This window comes from Canis lupus, chromosome 14 (genome assembly GCF_011100685.1).
Source record: "Canis lupus familiaris isolate Mischka breed German Shepherd chromosome 14, alternate assembly UU_Cfam_GSD_1.0, whole genome shotgun sequence".
NCBI classification, from domain to species: Eukaryota; Metazoa; Chordata; class Mammalia; order Carnivora; family Canidae; genus Canis; species Canis lupus.
This window is the reverse complement of record NC_049235.1, coordinates 38,160,590-38,182,285: the sequence shown is the minus strand read 5'-3', so window position 1 is coordinate 38,182,285 and position 21,696 is coordinate 38,160,590. Positions and strand designations below refer to the sequence as shown.

Below are 21,696 nucleotides of genomic sequence, written 5' to 3'. Positions count from 1 at the left end.
GAAGGAGAGAAGCAGGCTGTGTAGTCTTCTGGAACAATTTCAGCTTGAAATGAGACTCAGGGAAAAAAAAAAAAAAAAAGCAAACTGCTCCCTCAAATGTTTAAGAAAAATATGATTCATTTTTAAAAAATCCAACAGTTGGCTCAAAGAACAAAAAAACGATTCTGTCTTATGTAGTGCTACCAGACTTGCTTAAGCACCTTAATTTTTCCAGTGTTTATTTAATCTAGAATGTAAAATAATTCATTTTGAAATTCCAGGTGAGAAAGGAATTGAGGAGCATCAATTGGAAAAAGACACACACACACCCAGCTACCCCATTGGTTGATGTTTTTTCATAAAAATATTTAGTATGCAACCCCCAAAGGATAAAACAGAACAATTAAAAGAGTTACCATTTGAATATTATGTAACCCTGGTCTAAAATAAAAGAAACATGGGACTTTAAAAAAGTAGCATGTTGTGCAAACACATATTTAAATATGTATTTAAATACAGATTTCAGATACAAATGACCTCAAAATGACACAACCCCAAAGTTCTTTGTTTACTGTAATAAGGCCTCAGAAGATAGGTCTATAATCAGGCCCGATCCCTGACCATAACTGCACAGTAGGTACCTAAAAGGAGCAGGATCACCTTAGTTGCGGTGTTCTACGTATGCACCGCAACTATCTCTGCATTGATTACCACCGTGCTACCTCGCCTGAGATGTTCGACATACATAAGTTTCCAAACGACGATTTGCAAGATTTCACGGGTGGAAATGGCTGCTAAACCATACTCCAAACTGAAGAGCCTTTCAACACACCTCAAATGTTCCGAACCACATTACACGGAGACCGATTCAGGAAGCATAAAGTAGAATTCCAACAAGCCCCAAAGGCGTAGGAAAAGAGTAAAAAAAAAAAAAAAAAAAAAAAAAAAAAAACCAACGTGGCTAGCTTGACCTTAACAGGCTGTTTGTAAGTAATGCGGAGAATTTTTCTGAGCTTCCCCATCAGCCTTCAATTCCCTTCCTCGCCTGCCCCCAATCCCCTTACATAAATGCACGCCCCAACTGATGAAGTTGAATGGATGTCCTCTCCAGCTGTAATCCCAGGAGCTGGTGAGATGGGGACTAAACTCCCAATAAAGTGTTAAAAAAAAGTCCTTCTGAAAAAAAAAAAAAATAAAATAAATAAATAAATAAATTGATGGAGATATATCTCCATCAACCAGTCCACAGCCGGTCATCATACCGGCCGCAGGGATCCCTAAATCGACTCCCTCCTGGCCCTCCTCCACGTCGCCTTAAAAGAAAAGAAAAAAAAAGAAAAAATCCCCAGCACCTCTCTGGTTCCAGATTAACGTACCCAGGATCCGAAAGCGAACGGAGGCTCAGCAGCGAACGCCTCCGGAGGAGCGTGTGCCTGGCCCACAACCACTTGGACCAGACGAGTCCCGTGCCTCGGAAGTAGCAGCAGTAGTTGCAGAAAGCCTCCTCCCCCAAGAACTTGGGGCTCGGGAGCACGCCCGGCGCCGGCCCCGAGGGTGTCGGTCGCAGCGCCCACCGCCCCCGGCGCGGCTCTCCATTCATGCCTGGGGCGCCGCTCCCGCCGCGGAGGGTGGGCGCCCGCGCTCGGCTCCCGGCCCCCGGCCCCCGGCTCCCGGCTCCCCCGGGCTGCCCGCGCGCCCCCAGCCCGGCCCCCGCCGGCCCCCGCCGGCCCCCGCCGCGGCCGCGCCGCCGAGCGCGTGGAGGGAGAGCCGGGCGCCGCGCGGCGGCGGGCAGCAGGGGCCAGACACGTTGCCGCGCTCCGCCCGCCCGCAGCCCGCAGCCGGGGAGCCGGGGAGCCCGGGAGCCCGGGAGCCCGGGGCCGGCACAGCGCGCCGCATCTGCGCCTCCGGGCCCGGGCCAGGCGCACGAGCAGCCCTCGCACCGCGCCGCCCGCTCGCCGAGCCCAGGTGCTGCGGGGGCGGGGCGGGCCGGGGTCCCCGCGTGGCGCGCGGCGAGCCCGCTCCCGGGGCAGCCTGGGGCCCCGGCAACTCACCGGCTCGCACCTCGGCCGCCTCCGCGCCGCCGCCGCTGCTCTCCCTCAGCCGCAGGCGCCGCCGAGCAGCCCCATCTACAAACTCGGGGCTCCCAGTTGGGAAACGCGAGAGGCGGCTCTCACGCCTCTCCGCCCCCTCCCTCGGCTCCCCACTCCGCCCCGGCTCCGGTCGCCGCCGCCGCCGCCGCCGCCGCGCGCTCCGCCGGCCTCCCCTCCGCCGCCCTCCTCCTCCCCCCGCTCCTCCCCCGCCTCCCCCTCCTCCCCCGCCCCCCGCTCCTCCTCGCGCCGCCGCGGCCGGGGCGCGCTCCCTCCGGGCCTCGCGCGTGCGCCGGAGCCGGGGAGCGCGCGCTCGGGCGCGAGGAGGCGGCGCCGCCCCCGCGCAGCCCGGCCCCGCGCAGCCCGGCCCCGCGCAGCCCGGCCCCGCGCAGCCCGGCCCCGCCCCTCCGGCCGCGGCGCGGCGACCAGGTGGAGCCCCCCTCCGAGCGCGAGCGCGAGCGCGAGCCGACAGCGCCGCCTGCGCGCCGGGGCCTCCCTCCGCCCGGCCTCCTCCCTCCGCCCGGCCTCCTCCCGCCGCAGGCCGCGGGCGCCCAGTCCGCGCGGGGTCTTCCGGCCCAGACCGCCGCTGTCATCCTGCATTTACCGATAGGCAAGGTGCTCCCTGGGGCAGAAAAGACGCTCCTCCCTGCCGTTTCCAAGAGTTTACGTTCCAAGAGCCGGGTCCTGGGGCACAAAGCCTAAACAGGCGAAGGAGAGCCTCCGGGGAATCTCCTCCCTTGCCCTTCGCACCCCACCCCCCCCCCCCCCCCGGTTCTGATGGGTGTTTGGCCGGGTCTGCAACGTTGAGGCTGCCCTTTATGAATTTTCTCCCAAAGGCCCAAAGGGGGGTGGGGGTGGGGAGGGGCGTGATTCCCACCCAAGGCACCGGGCTGCCCCGAGAGCTCCTCTCCCAGCGCGGGCAGCCCGTGGAACTCCCAGAGTTGGCTCCGCCGCACCTTCCCCGGACACCAGGTGTTCAGCTCCTCCCGAGCATCTGGCCTTCCCACACCTCCGCAGGGGCAACTGCGCCCCCCTTGCCCCCTCTACTCTCAACTCTGACTCTGCGTAGTGTGGCGAGCTCTGATGAGTGTCCGGGGGTGAGATGACACGTTTTGACAGCGCAGATTTAATTTTTTTCAGTTGAAAGGAACCGAGCCATGCAGTGCAGCGAAGACTCTGGCTAGAAAAACACAGCAAGGCAATCGGAGAACTTCCAGTTCCTCTAACATCTACCTGATTCCACAAGGTGTCTGCGAACCGTCAGACCTGTGATGGGGGCTTTTGAAAAAGCTCTTGTGTTCTTCTTGAAATTGGAGAAAACCTGTGAAGATGTTGTTTAAATTTCACGAAATGTTTACTGCAGTCCTTTCAAACAGTGAGTGTAGAAAGTGCAAGTAAAACTTGACGTGAGGAATAGCCCATCAGGAGACCTCCTCGATGCAGCCTTTGTTGGCTTCTCTTGGGCTTGTTGCACAGTGCTGCAAAAGCAGGATCTTTCCTGGCAAATGTTTGCAGAATGAGTGGATGCATCGTGGTCCTTTGGATTCTGAGATGGGAGTTTCAAACTATTTAGGATCCCCCCCTCTCTGTGAGTGTGGTTAGCATGATAGAGAGGGAGAGAATACTGTGGATGAGGGGTATTAGAAGGCCTGGTTCCCTAAAAAGTGTTTTTTCTTTTTTTTCTCCTTAGCCTCAACCAAGCATCAAAGATTAATTTACTTTTCCAATAGGATCATTAATTTTGCAAACCAACATGCAGGGGGAGTTTGTAGAGTATTAATTGAGAACCTTCCTTCCTGGAACAGCAAACCTGAGGAGGGGAAATTAGAAGCATTTACAGAGACTTGAATGTACAAAGGGGTACAGAGTAGCTTTGAGCACATGTTGCGCCCCTCTCCCTGTCGTCAGGCCTGCTGGACAAAATGAAGTAGAGTGTGTGGTATGCTCAAGAGTGACGCAAGGTGGAGGCAGCATGGAAGAATGAGGTTTCTCTTCCCAGAGATACAGCATAATTTTCAAGTCTTCCTTTTTTCTCTTCTTTGCTTCCCCAGGCTCATTTGCTTCCCACAGGATACCCAGTGTCTCATTCCTGCTGTACGCCACCCAGGCCTCCTCACTTTTCTCCCTCCTGGCCCCCAACTTCACTACATCCCCTGCTGCCCAGCTACTGCCCTGAGCTCTTCTGGAGGTCAGGGGATGAATGTCATTTTGGGGTGTCTTTTTGATCCCTATAGTAAGTACACTTTTATTTTCTCAAGGGTCTTCCCGAAACAATGTCCTAACTTCCTACTCTACCTCCATTCCCTGCAAATAGGAGGAAGTTTTGGGGAGGGAGAGACAGGGGAGTCTCTGCTTCTAAAATTACATATAGACTTCCCTGACTTACAGCTAGGACCTGCCCTGGCCAACTCCCTTATTCCTGCATGCACCAGGGACCCGTATTTGGGAACAGGAATATAGGAACAATGACATTTTATTTGCAATTCTAAATTTATTCTCTAAATAATGACAGCAGCTGTTAGATGGAGGCTTATCACAGTTGTAAGACAGCCTCATCCTCACAACCAGAAAAATGATTGTGCTCTTCAACTATTGCTTCAATTGCTCCTCTTCAGGCTTCTCTTGCCAGTGAAGTTTCTCCTTTAGTGTCTATTTTTATCAAATACTCATATACAGGTTGTATTATGAAACACTTACTACTTTTTATAAATAATATGCCACTTTATGACATCCTCCCCTTCCTCTAAACTTTAAAGGTGGGACATGCCAAAATAAATTTGAAGTGATCTAATAGGAACATTTGGAACTCTCATCATTGCTTGCCGGCCCACCTTTCTGAGAGGTCATAATTTCTGAGACACTACCCATCCATTTCCCGTATCTGTTACAACTTCTTCATTCCAGAAAGGGGAGTGTTATGATTGAAAATGATGGGGAATTCTTCTCTTCAGTGTCCTTAATGATCTGACTTTTCATTTCCTTCAAGGTTACTCTAGAGGGATAGTTTTACCACAGCCCAATATCTCCTAACCATAACTCAATTTAAAGTCTGAATTTTGGTTCTTAATCCCAAAGCATCCATCGTTGGCTTTACTTCCTCCTTCCAATACAAACAAAAGTTTCCATACTTTTAATATGATTGCGTTTTCTTTTCTCTTCTGACCTGCTTTGCTACTTCAGAAACAGAATTTTACTAAAGAACAAGTCCCAAATTTTAGCAAAGCAAGTTACTTGCTCATTTTCCAACTAATCCATCATAATAAAAGCGGTGATGCTCCAGGAATATAGCTTTATGAAAAATTGCAAGTGACATGCATCACAAAGTCCAACCAAGCTTTCCCCCAGAATACTTTATTTAGCTTCACCCCTTTTATCTCTGTTCACTAAGCTAGGTCAGACTCCAATTTCCAGCCTCCTTGCTAACCTTTCTAATTCAAGTCTCTTGCTTGCTTGCTTGCTTGCTTGCTTGCAATTTTCCCTATGCTTAGAACAGTGCTTTTCATTTTTGGCTATTTATTAGGATCATCCAGGGAACTTTAAAAACAAACAAACAAACAAACAAAAATCACTAATAGCTGAGTCCTGCCTCTAGATTTAATTGTTCTGGCGTGAAGCATGGGCACCACGCTTTTTCAGAGCTCTGCAGGTAATTCTAATATGTAGCTAGAGTTAAGAAAGAACCACTGAAATGAGTCTGCTTCCAAACATTTATACCAAAGCTTCCCAGAACATTGGGGTGACTCCAAATTACCTCAAGTAATCAAATTAAAATACTTAATCCTGTGCTTTAAGACTCTTTGCCAATTGACTAGAATAGTCCCCTTTCAAAACAGCTTAAATTTATCTCCTTCCTAAAGCTTCTCCAGATTAGTCTCACCTGGCTGCCTAAAGATCACTGTTCCCAATTCTCTGAGTATTCCATCTGGCACTGGTTTACAAGCCCCTGGACCACAGTTGATTGTGTATATTATTGTTTTAATCCAGCTTTCATAGATACCTGTCAGGGGCTTTTCTTGTCATCTAAATCTCTCTGAAGTCCCACTAGGTCAACAGACAATCTCAAAATAAACAGAAATGTTATTCTTGGTGGAACTTTCCCCTACCTATCTGAAATCAGAACATTCCCTGACACTATGGCAGTTCATTTTTTGAACACCACAATTAAAGCCAACAGTTATAAAAATTTATGTGTTTAGGGTTGTTTATTGTTTCTTACAAAAAGAAAAACAAAAACAAAACTGTATATGTAGTAATCTCCCTGACTCTCTCTCCTTACAACCACTCATTCACTTACAAATGATTACATATCAAATTTGCTTCCACACCCACCTTTCTATTGAAACTGTCACGACTGAGATTTTTCATTCAAGTGTTGATTCATTTATTTACTCATTTATTAGTGATAAATGCTGGAAATAAAATCATTAACATTGTCAAATTACCCCTACCTTATGGTGGAAAATAATAAGCAATTAAAATATCACGTGATAAATGTTATGTCAGGAGTCTTACAGAGACACAATAGAATCATGGGGGAGAGTCTTAGCTTAGTGTTCAAACAATCCAACTTCTCTGCAGTGTTTGAGGAGGTTGACCAGCACACCCCCACCTTTTAATCTTTTTTTCCTTTCATTTTCCTGATTCTATACAACTCAGAAACTTCTTCAGTTTCTCTGATTATTCCTTGTCTGACCTCTTGTTGCATCATCTCCTCCCACTTCCTAAATTAAAATGTTATACTAAGAAGGAAGAGACTTTTGAGGAAAAATTTGTAGAAAAAGAGACTACTTCCCTCAAGAATATCATGACCCTTAGAACGCCATCTTCAATGCTTCCACATCTGCATCTACTGTTCTATTCTCCCCCAGGGATGGTTCAACTTCCTGTTGAATGTTTCCATCTGGATAAGTCATTCAAGCTCAAATTCACATGTCTAAAATAAAATTCACTGCTTCTGCTACCCTACTCAATCCCCTCCTGTGAGTTTCCCTTACATCTCCATTTCCTTACCTCTCTTTACCCTTTCTATAACAGACAGCCTGAACCCAGGTCCCTTGAAGTTCACCTTCTGAATGTTATAGGAGTAGATTCTCTTGTTCATTTCCTCTGACAGTACAGACTCTACTCGCCCAAACTCATGCATACCTGAATGCCAGGTGCCAGGCATGTCATCCCAGCCTGCTCACTGCCTGTGGGACTCCATTCACAAGGTCATTCATAGCTATCTTCAAGGCTTCCCTGTGTATGGGTATTACACATCAGCCATATCGTGTGACTTCATATTCCTACCCCTCTGTTTTTGAAGCAATGCCTTCCCTCATCTCTGCTGATCAAACAGAAACTTTATGCCCATCTCACATCCTCATTTTCTATTAAAACTTTTTTGCCCCACACCAAAAAGAGGCAATTGCATTATTTTGAATTCTTATAACACTTTGATGATTTCTCACAGCCCTTTTCCTATTCTACTTCGTAATAGTATCATTTATGTTTCTGAATATTAATCTTAACACTCTTTTCACCACCACCCTTGGGCCCCTTCTTGTTTGCAAATAAGAGTCCAGGGTGCTGTGTATGGGAATGCCTGTGGCACAATACTGATCATAGTAGGAGCTCATTTATGGAAACAGATAAAGTTGTTAATTGGTGAGCTTCTAAAACTAAAGAAAATTAAATGGCAAAAATGTTGCTAATTAGAATTGAACTCCTATTCTTAAATATGCAAGTTTTGAGTCTTACAAGGACAATCAGATTTCAGGCAGGGACTCTAACAGAGCTACTTGACTTTATCTTGTCAGTAGCCAACCTCTATGTCTAATTAATCCTATGAATCCTATGAATCCCATGAGAATCCTATGGGGTTCTCATTTAAAACTTAACCTCTAAATTCCACGTTTTTCTATTTATATACGAGCTGAGAAAAAAAAATAGCCCTTCTACTCAGGTACCAAGTGAGGATTTAGAAAGATACAAAAAAAGGAAAAGAATATATAGTCTTCTTTGGGGAGGGAGAGGCATGAGTCCTGGAGGGCAGAGAAGGTCTTGTCTTTCTGAGGAGTTTTGTGCCATTATAGTAAAAAAAAAAAAAAAAAAAAGAGTATCTGAATAGCTATTAACCACAAAAACAAATGGTAAAACTCTCAGTCTCATGCTCCTCCAGAAGACTGAAGAGCAGTCATGAAGGTGCAGAACAGTTACTTAAGACATTGTTGTTGTTGTTGTTTTTGTTACATAAGTGAATGACAGATGGTCAAGATTAGGGAAGTGAGAACAAAGATAGATGCAGGTGTATATGTGTGTAAATAGGGGTTGGTCAGGGCAAGCCACTTTGGCTGTTAAAAGTCCAAAAACCTAATGGCCCATTCTAAAGTGATGCCATCTTCATGGTAGACAAGTGTAGGGCACTTTATTCCTTCTTAAGATAGCAGCTACTTATAAATATGAAAGTCCAAGTCTTTAAAAAAAAATCCCATTTTGATAATAATAGTGAATAATGACAACTACCTATTGAGCTCACACCTCGTGGAAAACAGTGTTTTATGTCTTTTTATCCAATTTAAGTCATTAATATTACCACCACTCTGCAAACAAGGAAATAAGTGAAGAAGGGTTAAGTTAACCTTCCCAGGGCTCCAGAACTAGAGGTGTTCAAGTCAGTTTAAATGCAAAGCTCCTGCTCATTCCCACACCTCATACACAGAGTGCTTTGTAACTCTCAGGTCCATTCAACTGGAGAGAATTATAGTACAAGTCCCCACAATTAAGGGTTCTCTGTAACATGTCATTTAACTTGGATTCATCACCATGGTTTTCAAACTTACTGTGTATTTTTGAACAACCTAGAATTTGTGGAAAGGCTATTGTTGTTGTTGTTACAGTAGAACTATATTATAGAAAAGTCCAAATTTTTCTGAACTAGGCTTCTTGAGAAATAAAAGGGTAATAGATAAAATAGTAAACAATACCTTAAAACGACTAAGAAAAGTTTCTTCTACTCATTTAGAAATACATGACCATTGTTTAGCTGTCAACACATTGCACTGAAGATGGTTTTATAGTTTTTTTTTTTTAAAGATGTTATTTATTCATGAGAGACACAGAGAGAGGCAGAGACACAGGCAGAGGGAGAAACAGGCTCCTCACTGGGAGCCTAATATGGGACCCGATCCCAGGACCCGATCTCAGGACCCCAGGACCATGACCTGAGCCGAAGGCAGACGTTCAACCAGTGAGCCACCCAGGTATCCCTGGTTTTATAGTTTTGTAGTTACTTACCAAATAAGAAAGGAATAGAGAAGGATTGATATCCAGCTTCACAATGTATAAATTCACTTCTCTACAAGGAAATAATAATTCTAGATTAAATGAAATACTTTTTAAACATAATGTACATCAATTATCAGTAACAGAACATTACAGAAACTATTACTCTAGTTTTTGGGATTGTTTTTCTCATTGCCTATTAACTTCACCTTCCTTAGAGAATGTGATGGATGCAGAGAGACACTCCCCAGATACGCTTCAAGGAAAGACTTGTTACTCCAGCTGCAGGATTGCTATCAGAAGAAAGGCTCCAGCTCCTGTGAGCCCTTTGGGGATCACCTGAGCTGCAGAAAGCCCGCATGATCAACTTCATGCCCCAAGCTCTTTCCAGGGTGATCCATGTTAAATGACTGGTGGAAAGGGTAGAGGATCTAAAGGTCCAGCTGCCAAGAGGCCATTTTAGCTCGACTTCCTGTGGGATCAGCTAAGACTGTTGTTCAGTCCTGCATTCCACATTGATTTCTCCCTTGGACCAATCTTGCTACCTTTTCCTCCTTCTGCAGGTGTTGATCCAAGCACACCTACTGAACTACACACTGAAATCTGTCTCAGGGTCTGCCCCTCAGAGAATGCAATAGGTAACACAAGAAAGGGACACTTTTGATTCATACATCACACATTTCTTTACCTTAGGGAGAAAACATAATCAAGTCATATGTGCTAATTCAATTGTTTCAGGGGAGATTCAGGCTGACTCTGAATCTATTTAATTTTTTGTATGTATATATTTTTTTTATTTATGCATGGATAATTGCTTTGCTGGTTGTTATGAGGGATGCAGCTAAGTGAAAGAAACTTTGTTGACTTAGAAGAGCTTACAGTTTATGATGGATGCCTCTCATTTTCATCTAACCAATGTTCCTTCCCTTATGTTCTGATACTTCCATCCTCTCTTTTCCTTTGGGGAAATGTTTATGTCACTACTCACTGCTTTAAATTCCAGTAGGGCTGCTAATCATGGTATCCTTCCCAACCTCTCAAGTCACAGGAGTGGCCATCTGACACAGCATAGCCAATCAGAGGACTCCCTCCCTTAGCTACAGTGATTGGTCCAAGAAGTAAGCATGTTACCTAAATCAAGAAAAGTTGGGATTTTTATATACTACAGTAAGCAGAAAGGTACATTTTTTTTCTTTCCTCTAATCAACACTTGGAGAAATTCAGGAAAGGAAGATTTAGTAATGCCTGAGGCCAGCCCTGGACTCTTCTGGTTACATAAGTTCACAAGACCATTTTTAACTTAAGCTAATTTGAGTTGGATTTCTATCACTTGGCACTGAGTTCTGACTTACAATCTATTTGGGGGAGAAGTTATACACTTATAAAATGTTAACTCACAATACAATCAAGATATGATTATATGGTAGTTAGGTAATTATGAGGATACAGACATATTGTAGGTACTTAACCTTTATTTGATTAATTCCAATTTTTTAAATCAAGAAGTGATGATTGTAATTCATCTCATTCTAATTCAATATATAATTCTTTCAAGTTGAATACATACCTAAAATGTATTAAAGTGTATCATTGCAACACATACCAGTTACCCAGAGATATCTATTTATATATTTCAGAATTAAGGCAAGATGATATGTATATAATGCAGGTAATAGGGTACAAGAGTTTTAGAATCAAAGAGCTCTAGGTTCTGTTTCTAGATTTACTTCTTGTGAGCTGAGTAACCTTGGGCAAGTTATCCAATATATGACAGCCTTTCTTTTTTTCATCTGCAAAGCAGGTATAATAGTCCTATCTTGTAGGATATTTCAGGATTATAAATTCAACCTGTAAAATGCTTGCTTAGAGCAGAGAGAAATTATTGACTATTATTATTTTCGCACTAGTTGTAAAACAGCAAATGACTATTTGCTAATTATTTTTAGTGCATAATTATGAGCCAAGAATGCCCTTAACTGATAATCTTTCCTCTCCAAGAAGACTAAATTTCCACTATATCTACTATTGTTAAACATGATCTGGAATTTCTAGTCAGTGCAATATGATAAAGAGAAGAGATAGTTATTCAGATTAGGAAGGAGAGACAAAGTTATCATTATTTACAGATGATGAAATTGTAGCTCTTGATGAATAATCAACTAAAGTAACTAATAGGATAAAATGGAAAGATTTGACAGATAATCAGATCTGATCAAAATGTACAAAGTGTAATTCATTTCCATAGACATAATAATATGATATAAAATTAAACTGAAAGAGCAAATATCCCAATCAAAATAGCAACAAAAATGTGCCATACCAGAAACTGAAACATAAAACCAAAGTAATTGAAATATACAGTATAGGAGAAAGAGTAGATAGATAGATTTATAGAATAAAATAGTCAATACATAGGTCTATGTATATATGGGAATTTGGGAGTGCAAAAGTTACTGTTTAAAATAACTAGAGAAAGTTTGGCTACTCAAAAAGATGGTATGAAGATAATTGGCAAAATGCTTTTAAAATACCATCCACAACTTAAATTCCAGTTGAAGAGTTAAGTCTGAAAGATTAAACCATAGGAGTGTCTAAAAGAGAATATACCATTATACCAGGGCAGAAACTATAATCAAAAGACTAAAAACTACACAAAATTATTTGGAAAAAAAGATGCCATAAACAAAGTTGAAAATCAAATGATAAATTTAGAAATACAAGTGAAATCCATGACAAAGTGTTATCATTTAAAAAGAATATCTAGAAATTAGTATAGATATAAATGAGCGGATTAATATGTGACAAATGCAAGCTTGGCTGAATTGATGTTCTTTAGGATTCACCTTTTACACTAAAAAATTTATGAAAGTTAATGAAGTTTCAATAGAAGCCAGTTGCTCAAATTATTCTTTAAATTTAGAACAAAGTGTCATGAAACTTTTTTTAAAAAGAGAGGATGACTTGAGTCAGTTTGATTCCCAAAGTGTAGGGATTGTACTTGCTTTAATTAAAGCCTTTTGCATGGTACCTAGCAGGCTGCTTTACACAGATGGGTGTTTAATGATGATGATGCAGTCTATAATAATGTTCACACAATATGTGAAATATTTGATAATCATGTGGACTTCTTTATGACAGCAAACACGACTGATTAGATCAATATCATTTGCATTTCATTATGGGCTTGATGGTTTTTCATTCTCTTCTAACATTTTAATGATGTCTTAGTATGCTAAAAGAAAATTAGCAGAATTATGGCAATTTTGTCATATTATATCCTTTCTGGGATTCTTTGGATAGGAAAAGTGATAAGGTCTTACAAATTGTTACTGTATAAATAATTTGAATACCTATTGCTTTGGAAATATTGTCCTATGATTCTTTTAAAGATTTTATTTATTTATTCATGAGTGACATAGAGAGGCAAGAGACATAGGCAGAAGAAGAAGCAGGCTTCCTGTGGGGAGCCTGATGTGGGACTCTATCCCAGGACCCTAGGATCATGACCCGAGCCAAAGGCAGATGCTCAACCGAGCACCCAAGTGCCCCCGTCCTGTGATTTTTTTTTTTAACCCAACTAGAGTGTAAGCTGCTTTTTGGCAAAAGATTTGATTTATACTTCTTTCCTTGAAGTTATTTGTACGAAGTAGGTGCTTACTAAATTAACCATTTCAACTAATATATCGTGTAAGTACCTAATATATATATGTGAGATAGTACTTTAGGAACCTGAGTACAAAAGTGACTAAGGAATAGATTTTGTCCTCATGGAGCTCATAATATAAACAGGGAGATGAGCAAAATTCATTAAACAAGCAAATACATTAGATTCAATACAGGTGCTTCAATAAGGGAAGTCCAGCTGCTATGGGAGCACATAACAGGGACTACCAAGCTCACTTATTGTTATTCTAGCATAGCAAATTGTTTTCAATCCTTAGCAAACTACTTAAGTTATTTATTGAATACCAACTCTGTCCCAGTACTATGCTAAGCACTTTTCATATAGTGAGGGAGGGAGGGAGATAAATTATATTATTTCTAGTTTATGGGTGAGGAAGCTGTAAGTCAGTTTGTTTAAGGGGTTTATGAAAGATGATACAGTGTAGTGATTAAGACAGGCCTTAGCATGGTGAATCTTGGCTCTGCCATTGATGAACTGAGTGGGGAAATTCCTTAATATCCTTGAAAATCAGAATTTTTTCATCTATAAAAATGGAGATAATGGTGAGTATAATTGGGTTATTATATATAGAGAGAGAGAAAGAGAGAGAGACCTTAGTACAGAGCCAGCTACTTGGTAAAGGCTAAGTAAATGACAGCAAAAAATTAAAAATGTGAAAAAGCCACATAGTTTTTATTAACCCACCCAAACTGTTATTATTTATTTAATACCCAGTGTGTATCAGCAAAAGCATCATGTAGATTATATACCATAAGAACAGTCCTGCCAGCCCGGGTGGCTCAGCGGTTTAGCGCCGCCTTTAGTCCGGGGCGTGATCCAGAAGACTCGGGATCGAGTCCCACGTCAGGCTCCCTGCATGGAGCCTACTTCTCCCTCTGCCTGTGTCTCTGCCTCTCTCTCTCTCTGTCTATTGTGAGTAAGTAAGTAATATCATTTTTTTAAAAATGATGAAATTTAAAATAACTATTTTATTACATATTTGCAAAATATGATTAATTTAATATTTCGTTATATTTAAAACTAATTTCTGGGTCAGATTTCCTACTTAGGAAGAATGGTGAGTCTGCTTAATGACTGCCTACAAATCATAGTCCTTTGAGAATTAAACCAGTAATTTATAGCTAAATAATTTTAAAAGCAAAATTATAAAATGATTCTAAAATTTCATAGCTAAGAAATAAAATATCATACCTAAAAAGTTATATGAATTATGGGATGTGTGCTTATTTTAACATATTCAATATGAACTGTGATAAGGTCTAAAGGAGTTAGAGTGAAGATAGTTATATTTGTTAGGTGTTCGCCATGTCAGGCTAACTAGTGTGTGATCTCAATCTTCAATGAATTGAGTCTGGTAGAAAAACAGACACACAAATAATCATAGTACAGTGTTAAAAATGATGCAGTCATGTTTTATACCAAAATATAGTAGTGACAAAGAAGGAGGTAAGATCAATTATAAATAATTCAGAGAAAGTTTCTTAGAATTGGAAATGCTTCAAGTGGGCCTTAGCTATGAACAACAAGGAGTTACATGTATAATGTTGGGGAAAGAGGAGGATATTTGCCACATGGCCTAGAATTGGGAAGTCAGGAAGGTCTGAAGTTGTGTTCTGAGGAGGGTGCAACTTCAGGAAGCATCTAGTGGGGAGACAGAAGATGAGTCTGTAAAGGTAGATGAGATGGAGGGCAGTGAATGAAAGACCTCCCGGAGTGGCTTTGTCTTGTAAGCAAAAGAAAGACACCAAGTGCTTTTTTTAAAAAGCATATTTCTGATTCAGAAAGGCTGCTCTTTTGCATCTGTTAGGAAACACTGACCAAAACCAAAGAACCAAAAAATGGGTAGGAGAAGGAAACCAGAATTTTTTGAAGACCTACTCAGAGGAGCAGAATGCTCAATGTCTCACACATGTTATCTTTTTAACCCTCACAGCATGCCTGTAAGATGGATTTGACTCTCCTTTTAATGAAGAGGAACCATAGGAAACATCAAGCAATTGTTCCAATGTCAGACCATTAATAAGTAGTGGATGTGAGTCAAGCACAGGTTCCTCTGATACCAAGTCATTGGTGTGGTTATTTTCCATACCATGCTACTTTTCCAGGGGATAGATCATGAGGGCTCGAATTAAGGTGGTAGCAATAATAATGAAAAGAATGAACAGGTTTGAGAGACACTGAGAGGACATGGTCTCCCAGATTTAGTGTCTGGATGTGGGGATTTAGGATGACCCCCAAATGTGGGAAATACATGGAAGGATGTAGAGGAGGAATTTCAGGAAGCAGAGTGGAAATGACAGGCTAGGTGAGCAGTCTTTGAAGAGCAAGCAGATTGAAAGTTAAGCCCTTGAGGGCTTGCATCTAGACAAGGATGATAGGGATGATAATGATATTGATTGGCTTTAAGGACTGACTTGCTATAATTTCTTAGTTTGAAAATAAATATAAATCCCAGAAGTGGGAATTTGGTTTGCTATTTAAAAAGAAAACAAAAACAAAAACACTTCCTAGCTCAGAGGAGAGTTTGACATTCCATTCATCATAGAGGTTATCTACAAAGTATTTACTGAAGCGGGAAAGAATGGGCCTTCTCCCAGCATTCAAGCAGAACCAGACTTGAGCCAATGACTTCAGGAGTATCCTGGGTGTTCAGGGAGCCATGGAGATCTTCTGAAAACTCATCATCTAGACACAGTCTTCCTCATGTGGCTAGGTATTGAATGGTCATTGCTGAGTGAGGACAGAAACAATAGAGAAAATTTGCTCACACTTCCTAAATTTATCTTAATGTGAAAGATTAGTGTGAATCAGAATAGTGAGAGTTAAAACATTAGAAAAAGGATGAATACATCCTCTAAATTGGTTGTTACATTAAGGAATTCCAGTGTTCCCATCTATTGCTATAGACTAGAGCAGCCTCAAGCCTTATTTTTAGAACTTGTTAGAAATGCAGATTATTGGACCCAACCCGAGACCACTGGATTTGAGTCCACTTGCTTTCTGGGAAGAAAAGACAGTAATATACCTGCCTCAGAGGACTACCTTCTCCTCCTGCCGCTAACCCCCCCTTTCCGCTAAGTTTCTGCTGAAAAATTGAAGGACTGTATTGCTTCTCTCACATCTGGGAGATGTTCAGAATGTGTCCAACACATTTTGTGATGTTATTCTTTAAAGTTAGAAAGAATGGAAAGGTAACAGATGTTAAGGTGGGAGAGGCCTTTCTAAGCTACAAACCAGAACAGAAGTTATAAAATGAAACTATCAATAAATATGACCACATAAAATTAAAAAAACTCTTCAAAGTCAAACTCAGTAAATAAATTAAAATGCAAGCTATAAACTGTGAAAAATAGCTTTCTCACATGTGGCAGACAACAAGTCATCATTTATTTTATTTAAAAGAAAAAAAGCCCTTAAATAGAGAAAAATAGAACCACCCTAATAGAAAGAGGGCCACAGCCATGAAAAGGCAATTCACCAAAGATGAACTACAGAGACCAATGAATGCTTAACCTCAAGAGAAATCAAAAAAACAAATTAAAACAAGAAACCAATTTTCGCCTACAAATTGGTTTTAAAATTTTAATAATAAATACCTAATGTTGTTGAGGATATGGGAAAAGAGGCATTATTATAAGCTGTTTTTAGAAATAGAAGCTGGTATAATAAGTCTTTCGGGGGAACAATTGGTGATGCATCAAAAGTCTTGAAAATATGCATGATCTTTGACCCATAAAGAGGATCACATTGATCTGAAAATAATCCATCCAAAGGAAATAACCATACACACACAAAAAATGTCTATAAAATGTTATAAAATGTCTATAAAAACATTTGTCTTAGTGGTGTTATAAGAACAAAACTCCAACAATAAGATATAATAGGTTTATTAGATAATACAGAGCATGTCTCTAAAATAAATTTCTCTGCAGCTTTTAACAACTATGGTGTGGGTGAAAGTGTGGTAAAATAAACTCACACTGGGCAGCCCCAGTGGCTTAGTGGTTTAGCGCTGCCTTCGGCCCACAGCATGATCCTGGAGACCTGGGATCGAGTCCCACATCAGGCTCCCTGCATGGAGCCTTCCTCTCTCTGTGTGTCTCTCATGAATAAATAAATAAAATCTTAAAAAAAAAAACTCATGTTTATTACATTGTTAAATAAAAAGTCAACTAATAAAAGAATATGCGTAGTAGTATCCAAGTCTCATAAAAGTATGCATGTGTATTTTTGTATCTCTCTCTCTCTCTTTTTTTTTTTTAAAGATTTTATTTATTTATTCATGAGAGACACAGAGAGAGAGAGAGAGCAGGCTCCATGCAGGGAGCCGGATGTGGGACTTGATCCTGAGACTCCAAGATCATGCCCTGAGTCAAAGGTAGACACTCAATCGCTATGACACCCAGGTGTCCCTGTATATCTCTCTTTATCTTTATCATCTACAGCTATAAAAATGAAGAAATAGGATGTCTTTGAAGGCAGGGATTTCAGCAGTCCAATACATAGTAGAGCCCCAAAGCTTAAAATAGTTACTGGGCACATAGCAGACACTCAACAATAAATATTTGACTGTTGTCAACAAAAATGTTGACAGTCTTATTTCCTATTGATGAGCTTAAGGTACTTAAATTTTTTTCTTTATGTTTCTCTAGATTTTCAAAACTTTCCACAATAAATCTGTATTCCTTGTTGGGTCAGAGAAAGAATATACTTTAATTTTGAAAAAATGTCGATGGATGAAATTAACTATCTACAGGCAGAACCTAAGAGCTAATGGGGTTTATGAAATTTAAAACACCCAACTCACTCAAGTTGAACCAGCCTGTGTTGGAAAGAAAGGTTGGCAAAGTAGGATTATAATTCAGGACACAGTTCTGCTAAACTGTCCTGTGTTGCTCTTGGACTATAATTTTAAAACTTTTCCATGAAGTACCCTAAAAGAAAGATCTCAAGATTTTTACTTTAAGGATGAAATTTCTTTGAGGTTTGTCCTTTACAATTCATTCAAAGTTTACCATTGTTTTTCAGTAATATATCCAGTTCATTTCATATAAAAGATTTGAAAATTTTTACCATCAAGTAAGATTGATTATTTGGAAAAATTTCCATGTTATTCTGTAGCTTTTGTGCTCACTGAGGCTTCTTGCTAACTTTGGGAGTATCATTTAGGCAAAGGTGGGAGCACAGTCTTAGCAAGCAGGATTAGTGGGGTCTAGTACAGTGGAGTCAGAGAGAAAATTTGTTGGCATGTGTTTATGAGAACCATAGTTGGACTAATTGACATCAATATTCCATCTGCTTGGCAGGTATATCTCATCTCGGCACTGAAAAATCTCATAGGGTGAGGATTAAATGAGATATAAAGTGTTGAGTACAATGCTTGACATGTAATAAGCTCCCACTAAATGCTAGCTGTTATTAATTATTACCAGAGAGAGTTTTCACACCCAGATGTCACTACCACTTACATGATCAAACTAATTACTGTTACTCTGATTCAATGTGTGCCAAGCCACATTCTTATGCAACTACCCAGGCAGATTTTTCCTACCAGGAGGGAATGATCAAAATAGGTTTGTGTGGCCATATTTCCTTTGGAAATTAATAAATGAGTCAGTCCTAAGATACTGTCCATCTTTTCATAGACAGCACAGATTTCTTTTTTTTTTTTAATTTTTATTTATTTATGATAGTCACACACACAGAGAGAGAGGCAGAGACACAGGCAGAGGGAGAAGCAGGCTCCATGCACCCGGAGCCCGATGCGGGACTTGATCCCGGGTCTCCAGGATTGCGCCCTGGGCCAAAGGCAGGTGCCAAACTGCTGTGCCACCCAGGGATCCCAGCACAGATTTCTTTACCCACGAAACACATGATTTTATTAAGATGTGCCCACCCCTTGAGGCGTATCTGGACGACAATTCTTTCCTCCTCAACAATTGTATCCTATTTCCCTACCACTTATAATAGTATAATTTTCAATGAGGTCTCACATTCCCTAAAACAGAAGATTTCAGGGCTCATAGTAAATAATACATTTATAATGTGATCCAGAAAATACCTGTTCTTATTATCTTAATTCCCTAAAACCAGAAATGTAGGCAAACAGCCACTCTCGGGATTCACAGATGAAACTAACTGCAGCTCTCTGCTTAGTCCATCTTTCCTCCCCTCCCTGTTTACTCTGTTGCCCAATCTGAACTGCATTGGCCCAAGCCTTAGATATATTCTCCTCCTTCACCTGCCAGCCCTGGCTAGCCTTTAGCTCTCAACCTCAAGGTGAGCTCACCTATTGCTCATGTCTACAGGAATGGTTAGTCTTGCCTGGGTTTTTCAGGACAACTTAAATACTTTATTCTATGATCCCTGGCTTTGATTTAGAATATTTCCTATTTGCCCTGGCTTCTCATATGATGACCTCAGCCTCACCCAGAGGACATGTCATGACTGAAGACCCTTTTCTCCATGTTAAATGTCTTCCTTTACTTCTTTATTGTGCCAGGCACTGTTCTCTAGGACACCAACTCTGACTTGCCCACGTTTTATCAATTCCAGCCCAGCTCCACTCCTGAATAGAACTGTCTCTGTCCATTCGAAGAGGGAGTAAGCCCTTTTGCTTAGTTCTTACTGTGTGTGGGGGAGCTGCTTTATGAATGACTGATGAATACTTTCCTGGCAGTCACAGACTTTCTTCCTGATGTTCTTTTTTCATCCTGATGATTGCTTTCTTGTAGACACAAAAAAAATAATTTCTGGAGTCAGAGGACTATGGGCTCAAATCCTCATTCTGCCACTTTTTGGCTTTGTGAGATGGATCAGTATCTCCTCCTTTGTAACCTTCTAAGTTTTGTAAAGATGAAATAAAATAAATAAAATCTTATACTATTTAAATGCTGGCTGAAGCACCTAGCAAACAATAGGTGGTGAATAAATGTTAACCCATTCCACTTACTGTTTTATTTATTTTTTTTAGTTAGTAAAGCATAAAGAGAAGATATAGTGTGGTAGCATGGTAATGTTAGCATGTTTTAAACACAATTGTGCTAAAAATTTCACATGCTTTATCCAATTTAATCTCAGAACAATTCAATAGGGTTTCTCATCGGTTTACAGATTAGGAAAGTTGAGGTCTAAGGAGATTAAGGAACATAGTCAAGGTTATAAAATTAGTAAGGTACAGAGCTGGATTTGAACTCTAACCCAAGGGGTGTTCGAACTCCTGATCCCATTTATGTGTATTATCCATTGAGGGGTCGGGGGTCAGACTTCTCAACAGATTAGATTCAGATTGCTCATTGTATGTACCTGTATAATTACATTTCTTGCCTCTCCCCAAGATAAGAATTCTAGGCTTCTCCCCACTATCCTCTATCCTCCATTAGGGGACATTTTCCATTGGACCATTTGAGAAAATCTTTGGCATGAAGTATTTAGAAGTAGCAGCTAAAGTTCACGATAAAAAAATATTTATGAATCACTTGACCATCTTTTTCACTCTCGTTTTGCACAGTTCTGCAGTTGTCAGTATTAAATGTTCTGAAAAACTGACTTAGCTCAAGGCCAAGCAAGTGGGGGCTCTGTGTGGGCGTTTATTCCAAAGGCCATTAGGTTAGTACGTGCCTAACTGTAGTACATCTGTTTGTTTTGGATAATAGCGAGTGCTTTTCCAGCTGTTCATCTTTCTATGTTCCTTCTTTGTTTCCCTACGGCTTGAGCTTTCGAGTTTTTAGTATTCATGATCTTTTTCAAGCTGTTAGACCAACCTAGAATTATCATTCTAGCATTTCAGAGGACTTGGCTTTGTCCATTTTCAGACTTAAGTTAAATGCTGAAAAAACAGCCTGCTACAGAATAACCTTAAAAGAAAAAATGTATATATTCATTCAGCATTGGAATTTAACACCTGGCAAAACATAGTTTTAGTTACCTCCATTTAATACATGCATCTATACATTCTTTTCTTTTTATTGAATTTATTTTTCGAATGTGTAAAACACATACATGATTCCAAAGCCAAAACTGTATTACAAGGTAGGTCCAGAAAAGTCTTCCTTTTCTATCCTGTCTTCTCCACCCGTTCTCCCCTCACTTCAGAGGGAGCATGCTTCTTCATGAGTTCTTGTAAACTGAAAATACTCATATTCTCACTCCCCCTAGATGCAGAAATAGAAAGTTTCTACCACCCCAGAAATTGTCCTCTGTCCTTCTGACTCTTATGCCACTCTTCTTCCCAGAGACAACTGCTCTCCTGACTTCAGACACTGCAGATTGGTTTTGCCGGATATAGGACTATATATAAGTAGAATAATACAATATGCATTCTTTTGTGTTGTTTCTTTCATTCAACAGTGTATATATAAGATGCATCCATGTTGTTGTGTAAAAGAGAAGTGTTCACTATTTCATTGTTGTTAATATATTCTGCTATATTGCTCATATAGCATACTGTAACTTATCCATTTTGCTGTTGATGGTGATAAGGGTTTCCAGTTTGGGGCTTTAACCAACAGTGCTTCTTAGAACATTCTTGTGTCTTTCAGTGTACATATGTATTTCTGGTGGGTATATTCCCAGGAGTAGAATTGCTGGGTCATATGGTATGTGTGTGTGTTCAAGCTTTAGCGGATACTGCCAAAGAGTTTCTATAAGTGGATGTTCCAATTTATGCTTCTTCCAGCAATG

At 40.9% G+C, this 21,696-nt stretch overlaps 1 protein-coding gene across 3 annotated transcripts in view; it reads right to left on the bottom strand.

The window, feature by feature from the left end:
* Positions 1–2,176, bottom strand: part of MPP6 (membrane palmitoylated protein 6) — a 111,265-nt gene extending 109,089 nt beyond the window's left edge. The window contains exon 1 of one of the 3 annotated variants that reach the window (XM_038557130.1): positions 2,031–2,176. The gene's annotated coding sequence lies outside the window, so the exon portion shown is untranslated. Of the gene's footprint in view, positions 1–1,355; positions 1,473–2,030 lie in introns of those variants that run through there. The other 2 variants (XM_038557129.1, XM_038557131.1) reach the window with 2 other exon arrangements.
* Between the last annotated feature and the right edge of the window lie 19,520 nt (positions 2,177–21,696).